This window comes from Dermacentor variabilis, unplaced genomic scaffold (assembly GCF_050947875.1).
Source record: "Dermacentor variabilis isolate Ectoservices unplaced genomic scaffold, ASM5094787v1 scaffold_14, whole genome shotgun sequence".
Taxonomy (NCBI): Eukaryota; Metazoa; Arthropoda; class Arachnida; order Ixodida; family Ixodidae; genus Dermacentor; species Dermacentor variabilis.
In genome coordinates, this window is record NW_027460302.1 from 4,723,907 (window position 1) to 4,746,166 (window position 22,260).

Sequence of the window (22,260 nt, forward strand, 5' to 3'; positions counted from 1 at the left end):
AAGGCACAGTAGAACTAAAAGATAGCATAAGAAAGGTAATCAAGACGACTCCTTTCCCCAGAAATATGCACCCGGTGCACAACCTGGAAAGACGAAAGGCAAGGGCCAAAGCTCTCCTGCAAGAGATAGAACACGACAGAGAACATGCGGCATTTGTAGATGCTGCGTGGGTCAGAGGAAAGAAAGCCTTTACGGCAGTAGTAGTAGATGCAGATGGTCTCACTCGGGATGCTATTACAATCATGACTAAAGACACGACAGTCGCGGAACAAGTAGCGATAGCATTGGCTTTAAGGAATAATAAGTGGACGAAGATTTACAGTGTCTCTAAGATGGCTATTAGACACTTTACCAATGGCTTTGTAACCAAAAGGGCTGCCCAGCTGATCGGTGAGTTGGACAGCCAAGAGATCGAAATCCGCTGGTTTCCTGCGCACATGGGGTCTGTCGATCCATCTCGGAAGAATTTAAACGAGATGGCTAACGCAGCTGCACGAGGACTTACTATCCGTGCACTACGCGACCAGGACCTTAATAATATACAGGAGGAAAACAGGGACCAATTACTAACATATAATGAAATCACGAGGCATTATTACATCAACAGAAGGGAATTCCCAGTGCCACACGCTAAGCTCAATAGAGCTCAAGCGGTGACTCTGAGATTGTTGCAAACAGGAACTTATCCAAGTCCAAACTTTATTAACAAGATATATCCTGAAAGAGAGATACCAATCAATTGCGAGAAGTGTAATGGCATCATTACTCTGGATCACATGCTTTGGCAGTGTCCTGTGACTTTCACAGACTGTGACAAGGAGAGAGACTGGTGGCAGCGAGTCCTACACAGTGGAGGTCTTTTCGATCAAGTACAGGCCGTCCAGAAGGCCCATGATACGGCGGTAAGGTTAAACCTTACTGTCCCGACGTGGGAGCCGCCTGCGTCAACGTGAGGGTTGATCTTCAGGACATTAAATAAAGTTCATCATACCATACCATACCATACCAACTCCAGAGTGGGGCAGTCCTTCAGCGAGTGCAGAACTCTTTCTGTACATCCCTGTCAGCTCTGTCATTTTTCCAGCATTGTAGTACAAGATTTGTTAAACTGGTTTCGCAGAATATGAGCAGTATACTCTTAAATTAGCTGTTTATTTGTATGCACAAGTTCAGGTCCTAAGTTTGGTTGCATGACAAATTGGCATACCTCAAAAGATACAAGAAACAATTTTATTAGAGTTTAATAAAATCCAAACAGCAATAATCACAACAATATAATGGCATACATTTCTTTTGATACATATACAGCCCATGCCTTGGCACTGTATAAATTCAACTATACATCGCAAGTACTGTGTCCTGACCACTATTATTCACATGTGTAAAACCATCACAGCAATTCTTAAACAAACATCACAGTGATTAGTGACATACACTTTGTAACTGCTTTACATGAGCATAATGTATACAAATGGTCCTTGTGTACCTACACATGACTAGTGCCACCCGAGTACTATTACTCACAGGTGCAAAACCAACAAAGCAGTTCTTTAAAAATATCACAGCGCTTAGTGACGTACATGCTGTAACTCCCTTGCAAAAGCCTAATACAAACACGTGAGCACACAGAAAGCTAGCAGTGGGCCTACATGGAAATACCACCGCCTCAATACTAATTCCCAAGTGTAAAACCAACGAGCAGTTCTTTAAAGAATATCACAATGCTTAGTGACATACGTGTTGTAACTAGCTTATATAAGCTTTATACAAACATGAGAACATACACAAAGCTATCGGTGCACCTACATAGAAGTGCGGCCATCTGAACACTATTATTTGCAAGTGTAAGCTCAACAGAACAGTTCGTTAAATTGTGACGCACATTTTGTAACTGCCTTATACAAGCTTAGTGAAAGCACAAGAATGCGGAAAAAAATAAATTAAGAACTTGCTATATGAATACACACACACATCAACACAAATGGTAAACACCGCTTTGAAGACACGTGACCGTGACAAAGCGCAGTGCTGTGCCAGTTGAAACTGCCATCCACAAAAGTATTGAGCAATGCTTAAACCACACGCAATAAAGTGCTGAAAGACTGCGTCTCTAACGTACCTATTTTAATTCAAATTTCTTGAATATAGGGCTCTCTTGCAGATAAGGCATCTGATCCAACTGACCTGATTTTACACCTGCTAAATGCATACAATGCACTCAGATATAACTGGTAATAATAATTATAAAAGGCATTTAAAAACTTGATAGTATGATGAAGATGCATGACTAGAAAAGTTCTGTCCCCCTTGCACTTGTTAAAAAGGTGTAAGTACGACACATGTTCTTTTTCTTCCGCAATTTTTGCATTAATGGACACCCGGGAACCTCGAACCCACAAAAAAAAGAAGATACTGCTGTGTTAATAGTGTTATGAATAATTGTTTGTGAAAGCTTTTTACAGAAAAGTTGCAGTCTCGTTTCTGGAGGTTGAGCTGTATCATGCAAAATAACATGGAAAGTGGTGACATGGGAGCATGACACTATGCCATAATGTTCATTTCAGTTGACTCTCTTGCCCTACAAGTCACTGCTCACTGTGACCAGTGATGGAACAGCAGTGTCTGTGTGGTTTTCATCACACTTCTGTCCTATGCCATCCTTACCAGAGTTGGCGGCACATAGATACCCAAATTTCGATAGTGTTGCTTTCTCAGGTGGTTGTTTTTTGATTTGCTCAATATCAGTTGGCACTTCAACTGCATCAAACTTCTTTTTTACCTCTTCAACAACAACATCAACAACAATCTTATGACACCTGTGTTGTCCTTGTAGTTGCCTACAAAGACCAGTTAATCTAGCAACAACACTGACAGTCTCTACTATCTTCTAATGGGGAAGAGGTGTGTCCCACCATGTGTTCCACATTGTTGTCGCTATGTGGGGTGGCTGGGGAGGCAACAACTGTAATATGTTTGCATATCTTAAAGTGATGCTTGTACTGTGTTATCACACCTTAGTCTTGCACTTGCTGCACAAGAACACTGGCTCACAGTCGTGGTGAAAGGCTTTTGTATGTTGAGCAAATGAGTTGTATGCACTACAAAAAAGTCACAGTGATAGCACACATGTTGCTCTACCAGGCCTGGTGCGGTTCCTTCTGACACTGCTGCTGATGCTGACACACTGCTGTTTGCCTCGTACACTGTTGCAGCTGCAGTAGACATGGCCGTCTCTGTATCTATTGCTGCCGTGTCACCTGTCATGGTAACTTCAGGTGGTATCGGGCTCACTTCTGCAACAGACATGTCGTTTGCCCCTTGAGGGCTCTCGTAATCAGGGCCAATAATTTCGTAGGCATTGTCTCCTGCATCGAAGAACCGATAAGAACAGCCTGAATTAATACACATAGCTCTAAAAAGTACGGACATCAAAACTTAACCACAAGCTTTGCACATCAGTGACCAGGCTTAATGAATAGTACTTGCAGGAGGAGCTACACAATTGTTTGTGTACATTACAGTTAAGCCTCATTAGAAGAGATACTCAAGAGGCACGGGAAGCATGTCTCTCGGAACCAAAAATTTTTGAACACTGAGTAGCCAGACTATACCACTTTATTATGCATCATGACTAAAGTATGTTTAGATATATCTGAAGGAATAATTGCTCAGGGTGGCTTAAAGGGCCCCTAAACCACTTCTCAACATTTTTTGAACACTTCAAGTAAACACATGCATCAAAATCAGAATGTCGTCACAACTGACGATGCCAAACGCCACAGTGTGTGGCACTGTGGGATCACCACAATATGAAGAAAACGACCCCGTGCGTTTCTCTGGACCTATCCTGCACCCCCCAGTTTGTCCTGGCATCACCAGGCTGTCTCTGATGATGTCACCAGTTTCCGGTACTGTCGATTGGTCGAACGAAAGTGTATGACTGCCGGCAAGGCCTGCAAGCAAATACACACTCTTTCATCCTCGTCGCGTTGCTCGCGATGCCATTGTGGGCAGCCAATGGGGGCAAAGAACAGAAACACCAACAGAAGGGTCTCCCTATGAGGCTCTTCAACTAGAGTCACCATACAGTTCCATTGTATTGGCGAGGTCATTAGCGCCACTCCTCGCAGGACGACAGGCCTGCGTGGCAGCAACAGAGCTCGTCGGTGATGGCCTGTACCGTAACATTTGGAGGTGTACTAGGCAAGGAAAAGACAATACTGCCCAGATGGCGTGTACCAGATGAAAGAGTAAAATGAGCGGGGACTACCTTTCGATAATCAAACACACGTAGCTCCACTATTACTGCACCGTTTCGAAAAATTCTCGTGGTTACGTGTTCGTTGCCTTAACATGTACAACTGCAACACCGCAACTAAATTTCAACCTCGGTGGTTTAGGGGCCCTTTAAAGAAGACATTCACAGCTTTTTAGTGACTGTAGATTGTGTTAGCTTCCTTCCTAACTTCTGGAAGTTAAACACTTCACTTTGCAAGCCTTGCTGCTCGCACGACCTTTGAGGTGCTCTTAGACGCTCGTCAGCTTCAACTGCCGACACTTTCTGCCCTGCACTGTCCTCGTTGCCCTCCTTTTCTAGTTCATGCTTAAAGAGACATGCGCAATTGACTTGTGTGAGGATTGCGTGATCTTTACGCCCTTCGGAGCACACAAGGTGCATGAAGTGAATGTGTCTGGGTTGTGTCCCTTCGAAGTAGTGAATACTTAAAAAGTCATTAGTAACAAAGGTGTCTCTTGTGTACAGTGTTAACGTGGCAAACATCGGAAAACCAACCAAACCATTTTCAGATGTCTCTTACAAACAAGTGTATCTTGTAATCAGATTCTACTGTACTGAATATTTTTCATCTATGGATCATCTGCATGTACATATGGTCACAAAAACATGTTGTGTGGAATGGCGAATCAGGAAAAAGCTCGTACTCTTACTTTTTTCCCTAACATAAGCAGCTGATAACAATATGATAAAAAGCAAGTAATGAGGCTAGCATGGAACATAATCCTACAGCTCTAAACAGTTTTTTGGGCCCACATCATTCCCTCATATGACATAAGGAAACAACTTGATTGCAGTAATGGCTGCATGTGATCTGAGTTGATTAAAACAAACAATACGTAAGGTTGCCCTATATGTAATTTTATCAGAGTGCTTTTTAGATGTCCTGCTGGCGATCCTGGCTGCACAATGTTTCTCATGCTTTTTGGCATGATTCCTTTCTTTCCCATTCCACTCTTTTTTCTGGTTTTCTCCTCTTTCCCTTCCCCCCCTGCATAAAATAGCACACCTGAAGTATCAAATCCGTTGAATTATTGTGTGTATCATACCTGTTAACAAGCGGGCTTCTCCGTGGTCTGTGTTGTATTTTTGCGCTGTGCAAGTCAATTCAAGATGAAAGATGGAATGTCCCTGCCTTTAGTTTAATTGTGTATCTATATATATATATATATATATATATAATGTCTCTCTCATGTTTTGAAATATATGTACATTCAGGAGTGCCTGCATGCTCTTCTCCCCTGCTCCAGTGACGAAAAGGAGTGCCTTTTTATGTACCATAGTAAAACATTCACAGGTTTTCGCTGTGCCCATTACATCACTTATCATATGGATCTGTCACAATACAGAGTAGCAGTTGTCCATAATACTAGCCCATCCCAACATAACTATAAATTAGCACATACCGACATGCTGTGAAACAGCTGTTGCAAAGCCGCTGGTGCTGGCAATTTCCGCAGCACTGGAGTGGTACAGCCGAGGGCCACCGGTATAGTGACAAATGCATATGCATGTTAGCAACTCAGTAGTTCCTGATGGTTTCATAAGCTTTACACAAGACAATAACGTAATCTAGACAACTTTGTTGGAACAAATACACATAATTAGGACACCATTTAAACACTAACACGATTAATTGCCCCCAATCTCTCACTCACTAAGGGATAATACTACTGAAACATCCGTGGAGAGCTCAGATTAACACAGCCCATAAAGGACAAGCTTTCTTTGAGGAAAACAGCAATAACAGTGGTTAGTTTTCTTGATCATTTTATGTGCTAGCTTTGATTTAAATGTCATGCAGCACTATAAAATATGAAGTGCCGCATTTCTAGCAGCAGAAAGCGTCGTCAGCGTCATGGTACAACTGATTTTTGCACTGTTTGTGTCAGTGAGCCGACACATACAAAGAAAACCGAATTCACACATACATATACAGTGCCAAGTGCACTCCTCCTTTTGAAAACGCAGCCACCAGTTCCAATGCTGCTGAAAGGACAGGTTATATAGAGTGCGAGACTGCATGGAACTACCACTTATGACTGTAAGTGTATGATCTGCTGATTGGAGAGGTAGTCACATGCTATTTCTAGTCTCTTTTAGAAGCATTACTAAAGGATGAATTAAAATATATTCGTAAGTCACGAATTTCGCGTATCCACAGTTTGGTTAAATAACTTGTGAGAAAAAGACATGTTTACCTGGAATAGCAGCCTTTTTTCCTGCTGCAAAATTTTCCTACGATATAATGAAATAACTTTACAGCGTCATAATATATTGTGTTTCTCGCGACTACTTGCCGGCAGTGCCGAGTTACAGTGTTTATATCCGACTCATTGGGCGACAATACTGCCAAACACAAATGCTTCACGAACACGAGAACACGTCCCTCGCAGAGAATAGCAACCATATATGCCTCTGTGAGACATGATCGCACCTTTGTGGTCAAAATGTACATTAGAACGACACCACCATCTCATTAAAAAAAAGCCTCAGTACAAGGCAGCAGCCAACTGCATAATGTGAAATTGCAACTGATGTCCACTTACTGGTGGCCTGTGTTCGAGTCACTTCTGGCAGTTGACTGGTGAGAAATGCACGTCCTGGGTTGTCCCTACAAAACATACAGGGTTATGTCAAATGTTGAAGATATATATACACCGGCATTTCATAAGTTGCAAAACAAATGAGTAAACTAATAAACAAGTGTAATGTAAACAGAGCACACATGATAAGATAGGCTGTCAACTGGTAATGTATTACGCGAAAAACCTAATGCATAGGAAAGACTATACGTATACACACGAAGCTGACACACAATTTAATTCGCTCTAGATTTTTTCGTGCAGTATATTCAAATTATTATGTCTCGTGGTGAGAGCAAAATTAGTGTAAATTACGCACTAAATTATGTACCCTGGAAAACTTTTCTTCAATATGCACCTGTGCGCGCTTCGAATGAGTAGCGTTGTAAAATTTGCGTACATGGCGTTTAACATAGTTGCTGAACACGGATTTCCTTTGCCCTGTGTCGTGTACAGTGAGCTACATAGATCTGCCCCCCCCCCCTTTCGTACTAGCCATACTGCGTGCCACTGCACCTATACGGACGTCAATAAACCTCACGACACAGAAATAAAAAAGCGCCAATCACCCATGCCTGCATGTTTTAGTGGGCCTAACCTAACCAAGCATGGGCTGTCGCTTTTTATAGTAAACACAAGCACCGTGCTCGTTGCAAGTATGTATCATGTCCCTAAGCAAATATGCAGTTTCATTGTACCACTACTTTTTTATCACTTGGATATATCTGTTGAGAGGCAAGACAAAAAGCAGTCACTTCCAGAACTAATCAGCTTTTTTAAAACACATTACTAACTTTTCAACGACACTTGCTGCTATGTGTTTGTCTCCAGAGAGCATACTTGATTTGACTTTCCAATCAGAGACATTACATAAATATACCATGTTAAGATGACTGCCTGGACCACGTGAGAATTTTCATCTTGCTGTAACATACTGTATCTTGATTTTGTTGACATTTGGTCAAATGGTACACCCAATATACCCACATACTAGTTTTCTTGTCCAAATTGCATGCCAATGTGTTTTGATTTTTTGGCATCGGCTCCTCTGCACTATGGGAAGTCGCGCTGCACTGGCTCTTTCACATCCTCGTGTCCTTGCAGCTGTCTTCTTGCGTTATATAAAGCGGGTGCCTGAAAAATATCGTATGCAAAAGTCAACACAAGGGCATGGTGCAAAACAGCATCAAGACAGTCAAGGCCATGGCAATAAAAGAAAGTCTTAGCTCTTAGTCTTCCTAGTGAAATGCATGCAAAACATCCAAATGACTGCAACAGTCAACTGCTAAACTAACTTCAAGTTTTAGATTGAAGCAAAAAGACAAATAACCAAGAGTTCATCCTTGTTTGTCACGAATGTTAGAATACTCCTGCTAATGAATAGAATATTGGTCATTTTAAGACGTCATAGGTCTGTTATGAGTCTGGTGTATCGCAAACACCACTTGTGACACATCCTAAGCACGTGCCCAGTGTGCCCCCCGCACCATCCCTGGTTTTGCCACTGCTGAAGCCGTAATTTGAGGATTATAGCTGCAAACATGATGCTCAGTAGGGATGGAAATATTGTCCTTCAGTTCAATGGATATATGGATGTGCCTATAAAAAAGGGCAACAAGGCTTGTTATGGCAAGCTTACCCACATTTCAATACTAACAAGAAAGTTCACTGCGGCCTGCATCTAAGCTTACTAAAAGGCATGAACTTATTTTCATGCATGAGGTGCGCAATGGAGTTCATTTTTGACAGACCCGACTACTGCTGCAGTTTGAAATCTAGCATTTTAGATTCTTGAAGGCATGTAAAAGTTGCAGTTAAACTGCAGTTATTAGTTTATTACACCAACCTATTGTTCTGTGTTCGACAGACTGGTAACACGGAATTAAAGCAACATTTTATTTTGATATTTTATTTCTCTACTAAAAATATTCAAGCGATAAACACATTTTGATCGGCCATGCAATAGCAAAATGCACACATTACGCTTGTAACCCCCAGAGGAAGGCTGATTTACCTGTTCATATGACATAACTCTGACACGCCAACTCATATTAGCAAATGCACAGGCATGTCCAAAACAATAAGCGTATGCAAAGCGCCCCTGCAATTGTAATTCCACACAGCAGCCGTTATATTCGATGCCGATGCATAACTAGCTGCTCGACAATTTACCGAGTTCGTAGACATAAGCATCCTTTCAGTTTCGCACCGTGCACGAAAACCGCAACAGGAGACAAAACCAGACCTACCTATAATCACACCATTTCAGTACATGAGCAAAAACAGTTCAGCCTTAGGGATAAACACTGTGAGAGCGATTTAGTGCGCGACGGCGACGAGCGACGGCTCCGAGCGACAAAACGGGCCGTCGCTTGAACAGATGGCTCGGTTCTGGAAATCTAGAAATCGTCGCTCGTCGCCCGGAAGTGCTCTAAGCGACTAACCAATAGCGCGAAGCCGGAACTGGATGTGCATTGCTCAAATACTACCGATTGTCGCGCGAAACGAGCAAATGATTCAATTTTTATACGTGCAAGGATAAGAACCTACTGCAAGACCTCCGGAAATATTTTATGCTACTTTTTATAATAAAATACATCAACGTAAATTACTAAAGCACGCGTCACGCGTGATTGCAGCCCTCATTGCGGCAACACCGGGGCGGCGTGGCTCAAAATCGTCGCTCGCACGGAGTGCGACTTGTAGGCGACGAGCGAACGCGACAGCCATCTCCATCGCGTCGCTTGTAGCTGCCGCGCGCAAGATCGCTTATATAGAGTTTATACTTTTTTCAGCATAAAACATGGATTCCTCATGCGTTTTCAGTAAGTTCAAGATAACGCGCCCAACTGACCCCTTGCAGCATGCAGCTGAATGCCTGCGGCAAAGTTTCTAACTAGCACTGGTGCTGCACGTAACTTCACTGGTCGCAGATTCCCCCTGCGCGAGGCACCGTCAAGCGCGCGGTTTATTTATAAAAAAAGCATGCTGCCAGCATAATGACGCCTTTTGTTATGTGATTCCTTAGTTGAACTGCATTCCGTACACAGTAGACTGCCAAACTGAATAAATTCAAACACACAAAACGCACGCTAATCACGCTCCGCGTAGGCTCGGAATCACGGGCTGGTGAACGGACCATTTTAAGCGTCCTCTCGCCGGGCGTCTTATTGAACATACCATATATAGTTCTGGCAGCGTTTGCGATTTTTAAAGCTCTTACGGACAACGGCAAAGTGATAAAATCACATGCAGTTATCGCAACGACTGGCTTTTTCGATTGACATCGAGAGACAGCGCGTATGCCTAGTCCTTTGTCAATAGCGTCGGCTAAGCGCAGCGACGACTTCCTCGCGATAGCATGACATATACGGAGAATGTGCACCTAAGTTAGAATTCACTTACCGTGGAGGATTTGTTATTATATCCAAGGCATGACGAACGACTGTCGTGTTTTCGTGGCGACGCGAGATGGCTGACACACGATCTCCCTTGGCTGGCCTTTGCAGCTGCTCGCTGGACGGATCACCTTTCTCCTGTGCTGTGTTGTTCCGCGATCTTGAGCGCGCGCGCGCGTGGTGGAGCAACTCCGAGTGAAAAAGTAGAGGGCTCGCTACGCGTTCCTTTGAACTGCGGCGGCCTCTTCTCTTAGAAGCAAAACCATGTGTTCTTTGCTCAGCGTGCATGAATGATACGTTGCCATGTTCGGGGCAGCCACCTACAGTTGAAGCAGAAGATTACGCTACGTTTTTTTCTCTATTGCCGCAAGAGTAGAACGGGCATTCTACTCTCTCTCTGAAGGGGAGAGTGAAAAGCACATTTCACTCTCTCCTTGGTGACAGAGTGAACGATGCATTTCACTCTCCTCGACATTTTGCGAGAGTAAAACGACGCTTTGAAGAGTGAACCGGCCGCTTCACTCCTGCGATACCCTTCCTAGTTTTTAGAGTGTACCTCCATAATGTAGACCAAACCAGCGCAAAGATCAAGCTTCATGGTGTACTTATATGGTAACGGAAGGACGCAAATTCCTATGTCATTTCTATTGACAGAATCTTCCGGGCACTTATGAACCGTTTTGCTAATCAATACTTACTCAGATTCTATTGTGTATAAAATATACAAGTTGTGTATAAGACATACAAGTGCTTTGCTACCTCTAATACGAGTGAATGTCAGCTAAAGAGTCCTTCACCCTAAACCAACATATTCTACACTTCGTGAAATTTTGATTGGCGGACACGAACGACATGAGCAACCAGTGCAATGCAGAAAAACAGGCCTACGTTATGTGATTGTCTTGTAGTTGCTGCGAAAACACGGGAGTCTTGTTTTGGATTTACTTAGAAAAGAATTGAATAAAGGAGCTAGAGCTAATCTAATATTTAACAAATATCGTTCTGTAATGTTGTAGCTGCTTCGTTATACGTGCCACATGGTAGTGTAACAGCAGTATCATCCTGTGGCCTGTAAAAACGCCTCTGCTCAACAACAACGTTTATTTCTCGATACGCAAGATTTTATACGTGAGAAAAGAGTGCGTACTAAGACAATATCACGCAGCGCGTCATGGTTGTACAACGTCATGCCTGCGTCACATATCCTTTGAAAAGAAAGGCTCCGATTTTATTGCCAAGTAATACAAGTCATTTATTTATCAAATGTTTCTTTTATGCGGCAAACTTAGACAAAAGTAATATTGATGTTTTTGCTGATATAGGCCACCTATCGAGGCAAGCAATAACTGCAAGAAAAGGGTCAACGATAATTTCACAAATTACTAAAATATACGAAGCAACGTCTTAACGACTGCTGCAAAGCACAGGTTCCAATCGCGGAGTAACAGTAAGCGAACAAAGCCTTGTGTGCTTGACAGAATTAAAGGATACGCAAGATTTTCAAGAAATGCGATATTAAAAAGTACTGCAAAATACACGGGCATTCCAGTTATCAGATTCCCAAAACCATGTCTAATAGGTTTTAGCGATCTTAGCTAGAATGCCGGGGCATTCTGGATCAGGTACTGTTGTGGGATAACTCTAAAGTGGTACCCGCCGTGGTTGCTCAATGGCTACGGTGTTGGGCTGCTGAGCAAGAGGGCGTGGGATCGAATACCGACCACGGCGGTCGCATTTCGATGGGGGCGAAATGCGAACACACCCGTGTGTTTAGACGAGCGTGAAAGAACCTCCAGGTGGTCGAAAATTTCTGGAGTCCTCCACTACGGCTTGCCTCATAATCAGAAAGTCGTTTTGGCACGTAAAACCCCATAATTCTTTATCTCTAAAGTGGTGTCATAGTTTTATGATTCCAAATGAAGTCAAATCATAATTAATTGTAAAATGTATAAGAAAATGTTTACAGAAATATTTGGACCATTACTCTATGTAGCTACTAATCTGTCCAAGGTAATACACATGTTCACGTAAGCAAGGTAAGCGCACTTACTTGTAATGAATGGACTATTCGCAAGCGTGCGTAAACGCAACAAGAATGCATCTTTACAATCACGCGAAAAATACAAATCATAATCAAGACAAATTGAAATAAAAATAACAACACATACAATATCAACAGATATATGCATACTAAACAAAATACAAAATGTGTAACTTTTTACACAATCTTAAGCACATGGAGGGAACCAAAAAGTACATGTATGTTTGACACTACAAACCGCCCCAATGAAAAAAAATTTGTAACGTTTAGAAACAGCACACGAAATGCATTGATTTAGTATCCACGTTGCTAATTTATTTGCTACGTGATTGATTTAAAACGTACAGGAATTCGACGTTGCGTGAAGTTTTTTTTTTCCAGTGAAATGGAGTTTCAAATTTCAGCGCCATTGGACTGAATTAACCTTTCCCCGTATACGCTTCTGTAGGTAGGGAAATTAAAGTTGTCGTTGGCTACGTGCCTGGCGTTCATCATCATCATCATCATCATCATCAGCCTAGTTACGCCCACTGCAGGGCAAACGCCTCTCCCATACTTCTCCAACTACCCCGGTCCTGTACTAATTGTGGCCATGTTGTCCCTGCAAAGGTCTTATTGTCATCCGCCCACCTAACTTTCTGCCGCCCTCTGCTACGCATCCCTTCCCTTGGAATCCAGTCCGTAACCCTTAGTGACCATCGGTTATCTTCCCTCCTCATTACATGTCCGGCCCATGCCCATTTCTTTTTCTTAATTTCAACTAAGATGTCGTTTACCCGCGTTTGTTGCCTCACCCAATCTGCTCTTTTCTTATCCCTTAACGTCACACCCATCATTGTTCTTTCCATAGCTCGTTGCGTCGTCCTCAATTTCAGCAGAACCCTTTTCGTAAGCCTCCAGGTTTCTGCCCCGTAGGTGAGTACTGGTAAGACACAGCTATTATATACTTTTCTCTTGAGGGATAACGGCAGCCTGCTGTTCATGATTTGGGAATGCCTGCCAAACGCACCCCAGCCCATTCTTATTCTTCTGGTTATTTCAGTCTCATGATCCGGATCCGTGGTCACTACCTGCCCTAAGTAGATGTATTCCCTTACCCCTTCCAGTGCTTCGCTACCTATCGTAAACTGCTGTTCTCTTCCGAGCCTGTTAAACAATACTTTAGTTTTCGGCAGATTAATTTTCAGACCCACCCTTCTGCTTTGCCTCTCCAGGTCAGTGATCATGCATTGGAATTGGTCAAAAGCAAGGCAATTTCATCAGCGAATCGCAAGTTGCTAAGGTATTCTCCATCAACTTTTATCCCTAATTCTTCCCACTCCAGGCCTCTGAATACCTCCTGGAAACATGCTGCGAATAGCATTGGAGATATCGTATCTCCCTGTCCGACGCCTTTCTTTATAGGGATTTTGTTGCTTTCTTTGTGGAGGACTACGGTGGCTGTGGAGCCGCTATAGATATCTTCCAGTATCTTTACATATGGCTCATCTACACCCTGATTCCGTAATGCCTCCATGACTGCTGAGGTTTCGACTGAATCAAACGCTTTCTCGTAATCAATGAAAGCTATATATAAGGGTTGGTTATATTCTGCACACTTCTCTATCACTTGATTGATAGTGTGAATATGGTCTATTGTTGAGTAGCCTTTACGGAATCCTGCCTGGTCCTTTGGTTGACAGAAGTCTAAGGTGTTCCTGATTCTATTTGCGATTACCTTAGTAAATACTTTGTAGGCAACGGACAGTAAGCTGATCGGTCTATAATTTTTCAAGTCTTTGGCGTCCCCTTTCTTATGGATTAGGATTATGTTAGCGTTCTTCCAAGATTCCGGTACGCTCGAGGTTATGAGGCATTGCGTATACAGGGTGGCCAGTTTCTCTAGAACAATCTGACCACCATCTTTCAACAAATCTGCTGTTACCTGATCCTCCCCAGCTGCCTTCCCCCTTTGCATAGCTCCTACGGCTTTCTTTACTTCTTCTGGCGTTACCTGTGGGATTTCGGATTCCTCTAGGCTATTCTCTCTTCCACTATCGTCGTGGGTGCCACTGGTACTGTATAAATCTCTATAGAACTCCCCAGCCACTTGAACTATCTCATCCATATTAGTAACGATATTGCCGGCTTTGTCTCTTAATGCACACATCTGATTCTTGCCTATTCCTAGTTTCTTCTTCACTGTTTTTAGGCTTCCTCCGTTCCTGAGAGCCTGTTCAATTCTATCCATATTATAGTTCCTGATGTCCGCTGTCTTACGCTTGTTGATTAACTTAGAAAGTTCTGCCAGTTCTATTCTAGCTGTAGGGTTAGAGGCTTTCATACATTGGCGTTTCTTGATCAGATCTTTCGTCTCCTGCGATAGCTTACTGGTTTCCTGTCTAACGGAGTTACCACCCACTTCTATTGCGCACTCCTTAATGGTGCCTATGAGATAGTCGTTCATTGCTTCAACACTAAGGTCCTCTTCCTGAGTTAACGCCGAATACCTGTTCTGTAGCTTGATCCGGAATTCCTCTAGTTTCCCTCTTACCGCTAACTCATTGATTGGCTTCTTGTGTACCAGTTTCTTCCGTTCCCTCCTCAAGTCTAGGCTAATTCGAGTTCTTACCATCCTATGGTCACTGCAGCGTACCTTGCCGAGCACGTCTACATCTTGTATGATGCCAGGGTTCGCGCAGAGTATGAAGTCGATTTCATTTCTAGTCTCACCATTCGGGCTCCTCCACGTCCACTTTCGACTAACCCGCTTGCGGAAAAAGGTGTTCATTATCCGCATATTATTCTGTTCTGCAAACTCTACTAATAATTCTCCTCTGCTATTCCTAGAGCCTATGCCATATTCCCCCACTGACTTGTCTCCAGCCTGCTTCTTGCCTACCCTGGCATTGAAGTCGCCCATCAGTATAGTGTATTTTGTTTTGACTTTACCCATCGCCGATTCCACGTCTTCATAAAAGCTTTCGACTTCCTGGACATCATGACTGCATGTAGGGGCATAGACTTGTACCACCTTCAATTTGTACCTCTTATTAAGTTTCACAACAAGACCTGCCACCCTCTCGTTAATGCTATAGAATTCCTGTATGTTACCAGCTATTTCCTTATTAATCAGGAATCCGACTCCTAGTTCTCGTCTCTCCGCTAAGCCCCGGTAACACAGTACATGCCCGCTTTTTAGCACTGTATATGCTTCTTTTGTCCTCCTAACCTCACTGAGCCCTATTATATCCCATTTACTACCCTCTAATTCCTCCAATAACACTGCTAGACTCGCCTCACTAGATAGCGTTCTAACGTTAAACGTTGCCAGGTTCAGATTCCAATGGCGGCCTCTCCGGAGCCAGGTATTCTTAGCACCCTCTGCAGCGTCACAGATCTGACCGCCGCCGTGGTCAGTTGCTTCGCGGCTGCTGGGGACTGAGGGCCGGGGTTTGATTGTTGTATTCATATAGGAGGTTGTGGCCAAGTACTGCACCAGGGTGGCCAATCCTGCTCTGGTGAGAGAGTGCGTTACCGGTTCTGGTCACCGGGATCAGGCCGCACTCCAGGCCTGTTTGTGCAATTTTCTCAAGACACGGTTTTTTTTTGTATTTTCCGGTGGAGAATTGCGCGGCACCAGGATTTGAATCACGGTCCTCTTGCACTGGAGACGGATACTCTACCGTCCCCGCAGGAGTTAAATTAAAAATTGAATTATGGTGTTTTGCGTGACAAAAACCACTTTCTGATTATGCACGCCGTAGTGGAGGACTCCGAAAATTTCGACCACCTGGGGTTCTTTAACGTGCACCTAATTCTAAGTACACGGGTGTTTTCGCATTTCGCCCCCATCGAAATGCGGCCGCCGTGGCCGGGGTCCGATCCCGCGACCTCGTGCTCAGCAGTCTAACACCATAACCACTGAGCAACCACGGCGGGTCCCGCAGGAGTTGTACGCCTCATTTAACCTACAGTGGTGCCCTATTTGATCAGTCAAGGTGGACCAATCTGAGCTCGGTTATACCGCATGGATGGCACTCGGCTAGAGAACCTGGTATTTATGACCTGCACATGTGTGGTCACACATAATTGAGGATATATAATTTTTTTAGGAGGGTTTCCGTACAGTGATAAAAGGAAGGAAAATACATTAAAAGAAAGAAAAAAAGGGAAAAAAAGGAACATAACATATGATTTGAACTCGTGATCCTTCAATGTTGCCCGGAAAGGTAGCTCAGTCGGTTGGTTCGTCAAGCCAACGGTTACTTTCAAGCGCCAAAGCTCCTGCTCCGAGCCTCATACTTATGTGGAAAGGGACTGATGTTGTCCGCGGCAGTCGATTTTTGCTGATTCTGAGGGGGGAAATATGCGCTCACCGAGAGGGCATCGTCAGCACGAGACCACCACCAGGCACCTTACTGAGATGTAGAGAGCTTCGCGGCCGGAACGAAGTCTCCCCTCTCCGCCGGCCAAGGGTGGAAAACGCGCTTTCCGATCGCTCAAGGTTGCGCGGACATTGTATAGCTCTAGCGTCTAGGAAAAAGCTTAAACAGGTGCGGGGGCGGCACGCATAGCGTGGGAAGCTAGCCGCCGGAATAGCTATCTCAAGTACTGCTGCTGGCGAGGGCGAAATACCTTCGTGTAATTATAATAACCCTAATAGGACTTCTTTCAAAGAAAAAAAAGAGAAGAAAAAGAAAAGGGAAACGGCTCAGAAGGCTATACTACGAGGGCTATGACTGATACTTTTCTATATATATGTATTCATCTCATCTATGGGATCGCATGCGCGCGCTGTTGGTTTTAAAGCGCAACCGTGGTAGGGAAACGGAAGGCAATATAAGCATGCGTGTCCATGATACGCACACGACAAACTGCCTTACAATATTTAGAATTGATATGTATATACACACACAAAAGTCAATATAGGCTGCTCGACACTATCTCGCGCGTTTTTATAGCGACGTACATCAGAACTAACTCGTCGTTCCACAACAACCATTTCCTGAGTGATCGCCAGATATATGCCGAATAACTTCCTGTCATTCAATAAGAATGTCTCTCTTTCACGCAGCCTACCAATTCGCGCTGTTTCGGTTTAGACAAAACAATTTATCATTCGAGGCGCACTTGCCAAGTTTGCCTCCAATTAAAACTGCCTGCGATGCCTATAGTGCAGCTCTTATCTCACTCAACATACACAGCTCTATATACGTGCATCCGGTGCAATGCTTTCCGTTGTATCAGCAGTTTCAATGTCATGGCCGATCATGTAAGCAAAAGTAGCTGTTTACCATTTACAATATCCAGAATTGATCAAACGTGAAGTTGTCACTGGCATTCTGAGTGGTTGGAAGGCATAATTTCTTGGAAAAATGGCCGCCAGAGGAGCAGCGTGAACTCGAGCGGCTTTATAGACTAGGAAAACTGCCTTAAAATATTTAGACTTGAGGGGAAGCTTCGTTAACAAACTTTAACACGGCACTCAGCACTCGTATACGACGAGAGAAATTATTGAGACGTGGAAAATTCCCTTGAAATAAATCTGGTTTGCGAGACAAATGCTTGTATGTATTTGAATCTCTTAAAAGATGAGGGGGGAAATATGCGCTCACCGAGAGGGCATCGTCAGCACGAGACCACCACCAGGCACCTTATTGAGATGTAGAGAGCTTCGCGGCCGGAACGAAGTCTCCCCTCTCCGCCGGCCAAGGGTGGAAAACGCGCTTTCCGATCGCTCAAGGTTGCGCGGACATTGTATAGCTCTAGCGTCTAGGAAAAAGCTTAAACAGGTGCGGGGGCGGCACGCATAGCGTGGGAAGCTAGCCGCCGGAATAGCTATCTCAAGTACTGCTGCTGGCGAGGGCGAAATACCTTCGTGTAATTATAATAACCCTAATAGGACTTCTTTCAAAGAAAAAAAAAAGAGAAGAAAAAGAAAAGGGAAACGGCTCAGAAGGCTATACTACGAGGGCTATGACTGATACTTTTCTATATATATGTATTCATCTCATCTATGGGATCGCATGCGCGCGCTGTTGGTTTTAAAGCGCAACCGTGGTAGGGAAACGGAAGGCGATATAAGCATGCGTTAGGGGTTGCTGGCGTTAGGGGTGGCTAAACAAAAAAATAATGAAATACCCGCCATAACTTGGAATTCGAAAAACACGACAGTGTAAGCGGAACAGTATTTGATGAAAGATAATAAGAATCATTTGATTACTCAATATCAGAACAGGAAGTTGGGCCAGTTGATTGGGATTCATGGTAAGGGTTGTAACAGCGCACCCAAGACAAGGACAACAGAAGGAATAAAACGACGACACAGCGCTGTGTCGTCGTTTTATTCCTTCTGTTACAACCCTTACCATTATTCAATATGTTCGCTGTTTATTAAATATTTGCAGGCTTTGTGCTGAACTGAACCACCGCTCTGCTCTATAAATTCCTAGGAAGAATAATCTGCGTCGCAGACAAGCATAAATGTTTATGAAGTTCAATTATGAAATAATTACGAAATGAAATATTCACATAACGGCTGTCCAAGGCTCGGTTGCCATTATACATTACTTCTGTCAGCTGAGGCTGTTGCAGCGCGGATAATAAAATAAATCGGTCGAGGAAATTGGGACGCAAAATGGCTGAGCGACTGTATTTCTTTTCCTTAAGTTGTTTTTGCCCTAAAATATGCATACGCAAATGAGACATCTTAAAATATTTGTGTCAATGGGACAATCATAAACGAGCACTACGATTCAATCATAAAAGTTGAGAGGTACGGTAAGAGTAGTGGAAAAAAGGAGTATTGAGTGTAGCATTAACCCAAGACACAGTTTTAAATTTTTCTGAGATGTAGCAAGCATACTTGACTTCACTTTTCTTCAGCTTCAATTTCGCAGTCGGTACAAGTGGCCCAATATAGTAATTAAAGTTAATTTGCATGTTGTTACGCTTTGGTTCCATGAAGTAGAGGAAGAATGTGATCGGCCAAGCATTGCTCATGTCTCGCTTTCGACATCGCGGCACGTTTGCGCCTCAAGTCTGCAAATATTTTTTTTTCACCTAAATGTGTTGCATTTTACCCATTTGTGCCCCAGCAATAATATTCCAGTTAGTGTACTGCAGCCGGTCTCATGTTTCGCACTTCCCTCTGCACACATGCTGCGCCACCTGGCCATACAAGCTACGCCGAGCAAGCGATGTCTGCCGCCACGATTTCTGCAAGGACTTCTCATCTTGAGCGCCCTGTCCAAAGGAAGTCCCGTCGTCGTAGCGTCGGCGACATTGTTGTCTCTAGCACTGTTAATCACTCTCGATCTTCCTGTGCACGTTTATCATGCTGATGTCACTAGTAGGTCTAACAGCACTAAGCTCGTAGCATCAATTCTCGATCTTCCTGTAAACGGTTATCATGCTGATGGTACCAGTAGCACTAACAGCAGCAGCAGTAAGCCAGTAGCGTCAAGTCTCGATCTTCCTGTAAACGTTTATCATGCTGATGGTACCAGGAGCACTAACAGCAAGAGCAGTAAGGTCGTAGCATCAATTCTCGATCTTTCTGTGAATGTTTATCATGCTGATGGTACCAGTAGCACTAACAGCAACAGTATAGGCTCGTAGCGTGAAGTCTCGATCTTTCTGTAAACGCTTATCATGCTGATGGCACTAGTAGCACTAAAAGTAACAGTAGTAGGCTCGTAGCGTGAATTCTCCCTACTTCCTGTAAACGTTTTTCACGCTGATGGCACTAGCAGCACTAACAGCACCAGTAGTATAGGCTCGTAGCGTGAAGTCTCGATCTTTCTGTAAACGCTTATCATGCTGATGGCACTAGTAGCACTAAAAGTAACAGTAGTAGGCTCGTAGCGTGAATTCTCCCTACTTCCTGTAAACGTTTTTCATGCTGATGGCACTAGCAGCACTAACAGCACCAGTAGTAGGCTCTAGCGTGAAGTGTCGATGTTCCTGTAAACCTTTATCATGCTGATGACACGAGTAGTACTAACAGCAACAGTATTAAGCTCGTGGCATGAAGTCCCAATCTTCCTGTAAACGTTTATCATGCTGATGGCACTAGTAGCACTAACAGCACCAGTAGTGGGCTCGTAGCGAGAGTGAAACATGCAGCAGGGGTCGCTCACCACACAGCCTCTGACAAAGACGACGAAGTCGTTCTGCTTCTTGCGACCGCGCGGCACGAGTCATGCGACACAGTAGAAGGCGAGGGACGCTTCGAGGACGCAGTACCGTCGTGGTCGAGCTCCCTTTTTCAGGCGCAGGGCGGCCAGGCATTCGCCATCATTAGACCCACCATTCAGTTATTTTAGTTGTTGATTCGCCGCACGTTACGCCACAAAATTGGTGACATTTTGAGAATAAATCCGGGGACCAGAGCGACGACCCGAGCTGCCTATCGACCAACCATCGCTTGAGCTTCCCCCGGTAACCCTGCGTGTGCTCAAGGTTTAGCCTTCCTATCCACACTTCGGCCTGGCCCAGGGAAACCACCAGCCCGCCGTTGTAAGGATATCGTACATACGCAAAGGCCCATTATGTTTTTCCTGCCATGCCGCCCGAGATCGTTACCCAGCCATTCGAGCTGTTTCTGTCGACTGGGCATTCCCAACCGCATGATACCCTGACGTTCTAGTTTAATTCTTCAGTGCATGTCCGTTTCCGACCAACGCCAGCCGCAGAAACTGATGTTAGCGACAAATGATTCCGGCTACTCTCGTCGCACAAAACAAGTTTTTTTTTATTTGTGGCCCGGTTCCTTCATTCTTCGGCTAAGTCAGCACATTTTCTCTCGTCTCTTTCGTTGTGTTCGCTCTTTGTGCGTTGTCTCCCTCAGTTTGGCCTCACACTGCTTTCTGCAGCTTCTCCTATACATACTGTCCCAGTGTATAGAGGGTGTTTCCCGTAACTTCCACCAAAGGTTCTAAAATAGTGGTTTACCGCAGCTGGATGAAACCAACGACATATGGTTTGCCGTCATGTGACGCTCTTTAGAGTATTTCTTATATTCTGCCTAATTAGTTCGTTACCTAAGGTACATTTCAAATTATTTAATATGCAATTTAGCGCCAAATGTGTTTCATCACCTTGTGGAGGAGGTGCGGAGACGACCGGTCGAATTTTTTGTGGCAAGGTACATGCTGCGAGGCGAATAATTTCGGCGTTTAAAAAAGCCCGCGAAATAGGAAATAAAACCACGTGACGGCGCTCGTGCGTTATCGTTTAGCAGAGCTCTCAACAATAGACTATTTCTCGCTGCCTTGAAGGCGTTTTTCTGTAATAAGAAAACGACTTCTCGAAATCCCGCTTCCCAAGAATGGCCTTATTTTATAAGTGCCAGTGATCCTATCTTTTCGAGCCTCTACTATCGGTTTCATTCACGGAAATGGTTGCTTGGCAATCCAAAATTACCTAATTAAAGCCAATCAATTACCTCGTTGGACTGATCGTCCTCCCTCCCAACCATGGCTTACATTTACCTATCTTTTATTTATTTATCTATCATTAGATTTTTTATTGAATGGTTTTCTTCTGATTGCTTCTTTGCTACACACAAAAACTTTACTTTTTAAGTTCCAACTTTACAATTCTTAAGTGCCGTTTTTATACACCTAATTTACCCACCTGGCCAATCATGGCTAATCCCCCACTTGTGTATGCGTCACAGTCACTCACGAGAACAACAACAACAACAACAGTGCATCGAGCCTGTCGCCTATCAAAGAAGGCGACCTGTTTTTTGCGTGTGCCACCGCCCAAGACGCTGCCGCACCTAGAGCCGCGACCGCTCCCTTCGCCACGATCCGGGCGCACGGTTTTTTCGTACGATGCACATTTGAGGGCGCTGCAATACGACAGCGCATGGGCGCAGTCACGTGGGTTTATTTCACATTCCGCGGGCTTTCTTTAAGCACTGAAAAAAATCGCCATGCAGCATGCACGTTG